Source organism: Ovis aries, chromosome 6, assembly GCF_016772045.2.
Source record: "Ovis aries strain OAR_USU_Benz2616 breed Rambouillet chromosome 6, ARS-UI_Ramb_v3.0, whole genome shotgun sequence".
NCBI classification, from domain to species: domain Eukaryota; kingdom Metazoa; phylum Chordata; class Mammalia; order Artiodactyla; family Bovidae; genus Ovis; species Ovis aries.
Window position 1 is genome coordinate 95,572,672 of NC_056059.1, and position 11,535 is coordinate 95,584,206.

Here is an 11,535-nt window from a genome sequence, read left to right on the forward strand (position 1 = left end):
AACACCACAGTTCAAAAGCATCAATTCTTTGCTGCTCAGCTTTCTTTATAGTCCAACTCTCACATCCATACATGACTACTAGAAAAACTATAGCCTATAGTCTAGAAAAACTAGACGGACCTTTGTTGGCAAAGTAATGTTGGTTCTTTAGTTCTTCTTCCCTTTCTTCCATAAGGGCGGTGTCATCTGCATATCTGAGGTTATTGATATTTCTCCCGGCAATCTTGTTTCTAGCTTGTGCTTCATCCAACCCAGCGTTTCTCATGATGTACTCAGCATATAAGTTAAATAAGCAGGGTGACAATATACAGCCTTGACTCTTTTTCCTTGTACTCTTTTCCCTATTTGGAACCAGTCTGTTGTTCCATGTCCAGTTCTAACTATTCCTTCCTGACCTGCACACAGATTTCTCAAGAGGCAGGTCAGGTGGTCTGGTATTCCCGTCTCTTTCATAAGTCACAGGGACTTGTGACTGACATCTGAAGTGTAGGGTGGTCTTGGATTGAGCTCTTTACCTGTGGAATCCAATGTTATATTCTGCTGGTGGGTGAATATTTGGTCCAGGGACCAAAAAGACGAAACTTTACCAATAAGAAAAACATCAAAATAGCTGAATAGCTCTAGTATGTAACAGGTAAGTGACAGCCAAATGGGAATAACTTGGTGAATATATTAATCCTAGGAGAAAACCACTTATTCACAATTTTCTAAAAACAGTTTATGATTTTAACAGTCTCAAAAAATAGAAATAAAATTCTTAGTCTGAAAATGATCTGAGATAGACAAGTCATCTAAATTTGGACAAATTGATAAAAAGTTAGTATACTTGACTGGTTGATATATCCTGATTGAATGAATGAACTTAATGGAGTAAGGAGTGAGAGGAAAAACAAAAGAAAACTACACAAGGTAAAGCTTAAAAGTTATAATGGTTTGACTTAAAATCATCCAATAATATTAATAGTTTTAAAGTAGATTTGTGTGTATGTTCTTGTCAGTGTTCTCCAGAGAAACAGAACCCACACAGAACTAGAACCAAGATAAACAGATAGATAGATTTATTATAAGGAATTGATTTACATAATTATGAGGCTGATAAATTCCACAATCTGCCATCAGCAAACTGAAGACCTAGGGAAGCCAGTGGTAATTCCAATCTTAATCTGAAGGCCTGAGAACCAGAAAAGCCAATGGTATACATTCTAGTCCAAGAGCAGGAAAATAAACCAATTTCCCAGCAGAAGCAGGCAGGCAAGAAGGGGATGAATCTTCTCGCCCTCTGCTTTTTGTCCTATCCAGGACCTCAGCAGACCAGATGCTGTCCATCCCCATCCAGGAAAACAATCTACTTTACTGAGTCCACCAATTCAAACGCTAATCTCACCCAGAAGCATCTTCAGATGCACTCAGAAATAGTATTTCACCTAAGCACCCCATGGCCAAAATTAACCATCACAAGTAGTACTTTACACCTTTAAAAGCATATTCATATTCTTTCCCATAAGAAAAAAAATAAGCAATTCTGCACATTGGATACTAGTGCTTTCCCATTTCAGAGATGAGAAAACCAGCTCAGAAAGGTGGTCCTCTTGTCCTTATGTCTTAACTATGTGTTGGAATTACATCCCATTCTAGCAGTAATACCACCACAAATTAAAAACAATATACTTTCCCAGAGGAATTGCATATTTCCAAATAAGACACAAAAATATAGGTGATACAGAAACCTAAGCTTTTCCTAAAAGTTTGCTCTGCATAGAAGTCTGTGCAAAAGACCTGTAAAGACGTCTGTATAAACTTATTGTATTGTCTTTGTCCCAATCATCCCAAAAGGAGCTTTCCTGGGGGGTCAGTAGTAAAGAACCCACATGCTAATGCAGGAGACATGGGAGGAGCAGATACAATCCCTGGGTCAGGAAGATCCCCAGAAAAAGGAAATGGCAACCCAATCCAATATTCTTGCCTAGAAAATCACATGGACAAAGGAGCCTGGCGGCAACCATCCATGGGGTCACAAAGAGTTGAACACAACTTAGCAACTAAACAACAAATCATCTCCAGAACCAAAAATCTCTGGCTCCCAAACTTATACAAAGAAATTAAAACCATATGAAGGCTCTCTTATAATGCTAATGTGACTCTCTCTTAACAGAGCTCTAAATCCAAAAATGTTACAAGGTATGTTATATTTGTTTCCTAGAGTTTTCATAACAAATTAATGACAAACTCTGTGACTTAAAAACAATAGAAAATAATTCTTTCATAGTTCTGGAGGAGGCCAGAAGTCCAAAGTCAAGGTGTAAGTCTGTAAGAAAGAAAAATTTCTTGACTTTTCCAACTTTCAATGGTTTCAGGCATTCCTTAGCTTATGACTGTATAACTCCAATCTCTGTCTCCATTTTCCCATAGCCTTCTCATCTTCCTCTGTGTCTTTCTTCTGTGTGTCTCTTATAAGGACACTTGTCATTGGGTTTAGAGTCCATGGTTTCTCTGGTGACTCAGACGATAAAGAATCTGCCTGCAATGCAGGAGACCTGGGTTCAATCCCTGGGTTAAGAAGTTCCCCTGGAGAAGGGCATGGCAACTCACTTTAATATTCTTGCCTGGAGAATCCCCATGGACAGAGCAGCCTGATGGGATACCGTCCATGGGGTCGCAGAGTTGGACACAACTGAGCAACTTAAGCACAGCACAGGTAAGCTAATCTTAAAATCCTAACAGTTACATCTGCAAAGACTATTTTTCCAAATAAGATCACATTCTCAGATTCTATCGATTAGAATATGGCTACCATATCTTTGGACAGGGAAGCCTGGTGTGCTGCTGTTCTTGGGGTCACAAAGAGTCAGACACAACTGAGTGACTGAACAAGAAAAAAATATCCTTGGAGGATGATGCCATTCAATCTACCAAAGTCCACTGTCTAGTCCCCCAAAGTTCATAACTGTCTCACGTGTAAAGTATATTCTCATCATCCCAACATCCTCCAAAATCTTAACTCATCAACTTTTAAATCTAAAATTTCATCAAAATTATCATCAGCTCAAAAGTCCCAAATCTTATCATTTACGTCAGGTTTGGGTTAGAGTCTGAGCCTGATCTATCCTGGAACAAAAGTTTCTTTTTGTGGACATCTAGAACAAGGAAACAAGTTACTTGCTTCCAAAATACAATGGTGTGAGAGGCATAGATATTAGATGTAGACAGGATAGATACTCCTATTCCAAAAGGGAGAAATTGGAAGGAATATAGTGGTCACCAGTTTCAGGTAAGTTAGAAATACATAAAGGAAAGTTCCATTAAGCTTCAAGGTCTATGAGTAATACTCTGTGTTTTAATGCTCTGCCCCTGAGACTCCATAGGTCTCTGTACAACCTGCAGCGGCTGCATCCTTGGAGTCATTATTACTTTTTCTTGAAGGGTAGCAGCATATGTTTGCAGTAGCAGTGTCCTGCTTGAGTAAATTGGAAGGCCAACAGCTTTCTCATTTTGTCCTGCTGCTACCTCTTTCAGCCTAAGCAGGCAGTGTTTCTGCTGATATAACATTCTCAAAAACCTTGTGCATCTCCCTTATATGTCACAAGGGTCCGTAGCATTAGACAAAAGAATCCCCCAGAAATATTTCCAGAATAACTCTATCTCTATTCCTGCCTTCTCCTAAGACAATTAAGTGGATTCATGAATCACATGCCTAATTGATCCAGCAAATGTTATCCAGCTATACCCTTGGCCTTCTCTCCAGAACACACTTCCCTAGTCACTCTCCTAGTATTAACATCCTTTGAAATATAGATAGGCCAAGAACCTCCCAAATCATCAAGCATTGCTTCTTTTTTGCTTAACAATTCCTTCTTCAATTTATCTCTTTCCTCTTGCATTTTACTAAGCAAAAAAAAAAAAAAAAACACAAAAGAAAAACAGGTTGCCTCTTTAATACTTTGCTTGGAAATCTCTTCAGCAACATATCCAATTTCATCATTTACAATTTCTGCTCTCTCCACAACTGTAGAACACAATGAAGCCAAGTTTTCTGCCACTATAACAATTTTCCCAGTTATACTTAAAATTCCTTCATCTTCCAATAATGTGTTCCTCTTTCCCTTCTGCATCCTTACTAGAATTGCCTTTAACATTCATGTTCCTCCCAACAGCCTTTTCAAGACAAACTCTTTCTGCTCAAATTTCTGCCAGCCTCTACCCATTACTCTATTGTTATATAAATGAATCAGAGTTAGCCTCTGTATATTGGCCTCTAGGATATTTACTTCAAGTCTCCACCATCAACTTCATCAGTGTCAAACTCAAATTTTCACACCCCCAGTTGTTTTAAACACAACCCAAACAAATGGATTTTTAGCCATGTAAAGTCCATCTGCTTTGCATCCCCCATAAACCTGCACACAACATCTGCTAGCAATAGTTAAGACAAACGCAAGCGCTGTAAAGACCTTAAACTCCTGCTATCCTTCAAAACACAGAGACTCCTTGTTGGGCTAAAGAGCAACATCACTTCTCACACCTTTCTCTCGGAATTCCCTTGTCTTGCTACCTTTCTTGGTGGTAAAACAATTACCACCGGAGGGACAATTGTCCCTCTGGACAATTTCCTGCTGTGAGAGATTCCACCTAACATGCAAATCCATCAAAGTGTTACCCAAATAAAGCCTGTTTGTGGAACTACCATCTCATGGTCATATTTTTTCCCGAGATCAGCCTCTAAATATCTCAAATCCCTGAAGTATTGATAAGGATAGGATAGCCATTTCCACGTCTTTTGTTATATTTTACAGCAACACTCCACTTCTCAGGACTACAGTTCTGTCTTTTGGAGAATATAACATAAATAAAAACAACAGTTTATATAAGCTTGTAGGGGGCTTTTCTGGTGGATCAGTGGTGAAGAATCTCCTGCCAAAGTAGGAGACTTGGGTTCAATCGCTGGGTCAGAAACATTTCCTGGAAAAGAAAATGGCAAGCCACTCCAGTATTGTTGCCGCGGAAATCCCATGGACAGAGGAGCCTGGTGGACTACAGTCCAAGGGGTCACAAAAGAGTGGGACTCGACTTAGTGACTAAACAACAACACTTTCAGATTAGCTTTTTTCACTCAGTGTAATACCGTTGGGTATCATCCAAGTTTTTCTATATATCAAGAGTTCATTCCTTTTTCTCTGAGTACTTTCCATTGCATGTATGTATGAAAGTGGTTTATTCATTCACCCACTGAAAGACATTTTGTTTGTTTGTTTTCCATATTGTGATTACAGCTGTTATCAATATTAGTGAATAAGATTTTGTGAATATCAGTTTCATTTCTTTAGGATAAACACTAAAACAATGAGATTTCGGGGTCACATAAGTATGTGTTTAATTCTGTTTTTAAAAAAACTATCAAACTTTTCAGAATGACAGGATGATTTCACGTTCCCACAGTATTTTAGAGTTCTATTTCCTCTGAATCTTTGTTAGTTGCTAAGGACTAAATGTCTGTGTTCCTTCCAAAATTCATATGCTGAAGCTGTAATCCCCAGTGTGAAGGTGTTTGGAGGTAGAGACTTTGGGAAGTAACCAGGTCATGAGCCTGTGTGTGCAACTGCTCAATCCTATCTGATTCTTTGTGGCCCCGTGGACTGTAGCCAGTCGGGCTCCTCTGTCCATGGGATTTCCCAGGCAAGAACAGTGAAGTGAGTTGCCATTTCCTCCTCCAGAGCTCTTTCTGACATAGGGATCAAAATCATGTCTCCTGTGTCTCCTGCATTGGCAGGCAGATTCCCTACCACTGAGCCACCAGAAAAGCCCTAGGTCATGACAGTAGAGCCCTTATGAATGGGATTCAGTTCAGTTCAGTTCAGTCACTCAGTCGTGTCTGACTCTTTGCGACCCCACGAATCACAGCATGCCAGGCCTCCCTGTCCATCACCAACTCCTGGAGTTCACTCAGACTCACATCCATCGAGTCAGTGATGCCATCCAGCCATCTCATCCTCAGTCGTCCCCTTCTCCTCCTGCCCCCAATCCCTCCCAGCATCAAAGTCTTTTCCAATGAATCAACTCTTCGGATGAGGTGGCCAAAGTACTGGAATTTCAGTTTTAGCATCATTCCTTCCAAAAAACACCCAGGACTGATCTCCTTTTGAATGGACTGGTTGGATCTCCCTGTAGTCCAAGGGACTTTCAAGAGTCTTCTCCAACACCACAGTTCAAATGCATCAATTTTTTGGAGCTCACCTTTCTTCACAGTCCAACTCTCACTTCCATACATGACCACTGGAAAAACCATAGCCTTGACTAAATGGACCTTTGTTGGCAAAGTAATGTCTCTGCTTTTGAATATGCTATTTAGGTTGCTCATAAATTTTCTTCCAAGGAGTAAGCATCTTTTAATTTCATGGCTGCAGTCAACATCTGCAGTGATTTTGGAGCCCCAAAAATAAAGTCTGACACTGTTTCCACTGTTTCCCCATCTATTTGCCATGCAGTGATGGGACCAGATGCCATGATCTTCGTTTTCTGAATGTTGAGCTTTAAGCCAACTTTTTCACTCTCCTCTTTCACTTTTATCCAGAGGCTATTTAGTTCCTCTTCACTTTCTGCCATAAGGGTGGTGTCATCTGAATATCTGAGGTTATTGATATTTCTCCCAGCAATCTTGATTCCAGCTTGTGCTTCTTCCAGCCCAGTGTTTCTCATGATGTACTCTGTATATAAGTTAAATAAGTAGGGTGGCAGGGGCGGTGGCCTGGAGGAGCTATCCCATGCCCGAGGCCAGGGGCAGTGGCCGGGATGAGCAACCCCAGGTCCAAGGAGCGGTCGCTGCGTGGCGCAGGAGGACCTAGAGTAGCTACTCCAAATTCAAGGCCAGGAGGGGCGGCAGTGAGGAGATACCCCTTGTCCAAGGTAAGGAACAACAGCTGTGCTTTGCTGGAACACCTGTGAAGAGATACCCCAGGTCCAAGGTAAGAGAAACACAAGTAAGACGGTAGGTGTTGCAAGAGGGCATCAGAGGGCAGACACACTGAAACCATAATCACAGAAAGCTATAGTCAATCTAATCACACTAGGACCACAGCCCTGTATAACTCAAACTAAGCCATGCCCTGTGGGGCCACCCAAAATGAATGGGATTAGTGCCCACATCAGAAGAGACTGAATAAAAATGATCTCTCCTTCTACTATATGGGAATATAGCAAGAAAGTAGTATTTGCAAAATAGGAAAAGGGTTTTCCTCAGAACCCAGCCATGTCGGGATCCTGATTTTGAATTTTCAGTCCCCAGAACTATGAGAAATTCCTGTTGTCTAAGCCACCAGGCCTAAGATATTCTGAAAACAGCAGCCCAAGCAGACTAATACACTTATACTTGGTATTAGCAATATTCTTTTAAACTATTCAAGTATTGAAAATCACTGTAGTTTTAATTTTCATATCTGCAGTATCTAAAGATGTTGAACATCATTTCATGTCTTCATTTGATTGGTGAGTATCTGTTTAAACCCTTTACTCATATTTTAATTGAGCTCTTTATATTCTTATGGTTGAGTTTTAAGGGTTCTTTTTCCATTTTGGATACAAGTTTTTTGTTAGATATATGATTTACAAATGTGTTCTCCTGGCCTGAGTTTGTTTATCCATTCTCTTAACGGAGGCTTTCACAGAGAAGAAGTTTTAAATTTTTATTAAGTCCAAGTTATAGTTTTGCCTTTTTTCAGTCATGCTCTTGATATCCCCAAGTCATAAAGTTTGCCTAAACCCAAGTCATAAAGACTTATTTCTTTTTTTTTCTAAAAGTTCTATAAGATTTAGGTTTTAGATTTAGATCTATGATATATTTATTGTGTATTAATATTGATGTAATAAGTGTGAGATTTTATTACTTTCTTCTGCTTTGGCATATGGATGTCCAATTGCTGCAAAAACATCTATTGAAAAGTCTATTCATTTTTCCATTTAATTATTTTTGCACCTTTGCCAAAAAATCTAAAATAAAAGCTGCATTTGTATCTCTTTTTTGTTATTTATTTCCTACATTGAGTATTGCAAACCATGAGTGAGATATATCTTTCCATCATTTAAATGTTCTTTAATTTCTTTAGTCAGCACTTTTTAGTTTTCAGCATATAGATCCTACACAATTTAGTTAGACTTATTCACAGGTAGTTCCCTCTTTTATCAGGAGCTTTAGTAATACAGAAAATATTTGGTATCTAATTATTCATTGTTAGCATACATATTGATTGAGTTGTATGAGCTATTTGTATATTTTTGGATATGAATCCCTTATTGGTCTCATAATTTGCAAATATTTTCTCCCACTTCATAGGTTGCCTTTTTGTTCTGTTGACGATTTCCTTTGCTGTACAAAAGCTTTTAAGTTTGATTAGGTCTCATTGGCTTTTATTTCTTTTGCCTTGGGAAACTGATCTAAGAAAATACTACTACAATTTACGTCAGAAAGTGTTTTGCCCATGTCCTTTTCTAGAAGTTTTATGGTATCATGTCTTACATTTAGGTCTTCAAACCATTTTGAATTTACTTTTGTATATGCTATGAGGGAGTGTTCTAATTTCATTAATTTACATGTAGCTGTTCAGTGTTTCCAACATTGTTTGCTGAAAAGACTTGTTTTTTCTCCATTGTATATTCTTGCCTTTGTCATAAATTAATTGACAGTGTGTTAGTTTATTTCTGGGCTCTCTATTCTGTTCTATTGATCTCTATGTTTGCATTTAAACACTTTTGAGTATTCATTTTGATTCATTGTTTAGTTGTATATAGTACTTCCAAATTATTCATCTTTGAATCTCACTCTTCATATTCTATTTTTCTGAAATGTTTCTCTCCATTTAAAGAGTGACTTTTAATTTTGTATCAGGCCTCACAAATTTTTAAACTCAGTGCCTAGGAAATTCAAATATGTGGCTTTTTATTGTACTAATATGTAGTGTGAACACTCAAGATTCTGATATTAGTTATAATTTTATATAAAATTAGAAAAAAGAACATGTTTCTTTACCACTGTTTTTCATCATTTTGCCTATGGGTTAGTTCAGGTATAGGAGGAAAGGATAGGGCTGGCAAAATCAGGAAGAGGAAAAGTTACTTCAATCTGAAGTCCACACAGACTCTGAACTCAAGAAAATGTGTTAGTAGGATTTGCCGTTGCTGAGAGGTTGATTTGTTATGAAGTAGTCACTTTTTGCTGAATCTTGGCTGACTTTCTTGAAAGCAACAGTCAGCAAGTGACTAACCAGGTCTAGCAAGACTGAGGCCGACACAGGAAACCACAAAATGATGAGAGACCTAGGGATGCCCAAAGGAAGTCAATAGGGTGTACTCTAAAATTCTTCCAGGTCTTGGCTTACACAGCCTGCCAAGACCTCTGGAAATCAGTGCTAGTAGGAACTTGCAGCCAAAGGGCTCTGAGAGATGACTCTTAAAAACTTGGATGGTTAGGTTTACTTAAAGCCTGTTAAGTTTTTACTTCCAGTTGGAATTGTGCTTCAAAGAGGTTTGCAGAGAGTTCTCAGACAAACTTTTTGATGAATAATAATAGCTACTTGCTGATTATTCTCCCCAAGATCCATTCTCCAGCCTTCTAAGCCTGACTTGAGGTCCTCAAAAGCTGACCCATGTAGATCCAGCATCATGTCCCAGTACGTTGCCAACTAGTTCCCAGTTGGGTTGGGCCAACAGAAGATATTAACATGAAATTGAAAGATGTGAGATGAGAAAGACTAGGGTGTTGCATCCCTTCTCTCTCCTTGCTATGCCATGGCCTCTCTGGCAGTAGCTTGTACTCCTGAGCTCGTCTCCAAGGTTCCAGTCCTTACTGGGCTATAGAAACTCTAATTCCTCTCCTAAGAGCTTCTTGTGGTGCTATTTCTGTGTGTTTCATTTTCTCATTTGTTCCCACAGCTGTGCCCACCTCTTTTTAAGTAATCTCTTCGTTTGATCCGCTTGGCTGAATTCTGATTCCTACTGGGTCCCTAACAATTACTACATTTTAAAACCTGTCAGTATTTCTAAGTCTTACCATAACCCTGCAAGGTTAACACATTATTAACCAATTTACAGATAAAGTGATGGTGGTGGTTTAGTCGCTTAGTTGTGTCTGACTCTTTGCGACCCCATGGATTACAGCCTGCCAGGCTCCTCTGTCCATGGGATTCTCCAGGCAAGAATACTGAAATGGGTTGCCATTTCCTCCTCCAGGGGATCTTCCCGACTCAGGAATCGAACGCAGGTCTCCTGCATTGCAAGCAGATTCTTTACCAATTGAGCCACAAGGGAAGCCATAGCTATAGATAAGGATATAGACTTAAACCAGAAAAATATCCAAAGTCACACATCTAGTGAGTTAACAGAGTTGGGATTAAAACTCTGGTCCTTCTAACAGGAGTCATTTTCCTTGCTTCATTTAGGTTTGTAAACAAGTTAGTTCTATTTATATTTTTTCCCCCAAAACTAATTTTATTCAGATATAAGTCAGAGTTTATGTCTCCGTCTTATAAACATGTTGAGTAAGCTTGAGCCTTTATTTTGAAATAGAATTTGATGAAACTCACAAAGAAGTTGCTAAATTCAAGTACGGTATTCCTGGCTGATAAGTTTTAATGACAATAATAAGAACAAAAGACTTTTATTTAAAATAATGTGTGATAATCTGCTCTTGCCTGATGCTAGCATTAAGTCTTCTCTGCCCTGAGCTTTTTGCCTGACGCCTTTGGTTGCAACTCACAACCATTCCCAATATCCTTATCTCTATCTTTTTACATTTTAAAGGTTGGTTCTCCCAGACTTTGCAAGTATCTGTGGCCAGGGAATAAATAAAAACCAAAAGTATTTCCTTCACATAAAAGGAAAGAACTACTTTTCTTTGCCCTTCCCTTTCTTAATGGTGTGATGCCTGGAATTATGGCAGTCATCTTGTGATCATGAGCCAGTATAAGAATGACCCAAATATTTCATAGTACATATTTACACTAAAAAGATTATAATTATATATATAATATATATACATATATTCAATAACAAGCTGTTATACTCAAATACTGAGTTCCACAAGCCCTAAAGCCTCTGAGTTTTGTTGTTGTTTTATTAAATATGGAATGGACAAAAAGAATATCTATAAAATATGTGCCTGACATAAAAAAACAACAATACGCTGTCCACCTAGGTAACCACAACCCAGCCTAAGAAGAAAAAAAAAAAAAAAACCCTCAGAGGAAACTTCTATCCTGCATTTTGCATTTATCCATTCTTTGCTGCTTTAAAAATTCCCTTGCTTTCCCTTGTTCATCTCTATGCCCTTTGAAAGGCTAGAAATTGAAACAAGACATTTCCCTTTTTTTTCGCTTAAGTTGTTAATATATGCAACACTTAGTCCCCAAACACACTTTACTTTTTCAAATGCAGTAAAGGTAGCCTGACAGACTCCCTTCCTCCTCAAATTACAAGGCAAAGACTGCGGTGGAACATTAAAAACAGGAAGGTGTCCCTTATATAGGTGACCAGAAAGCCTGAAGAGGGCAGAGA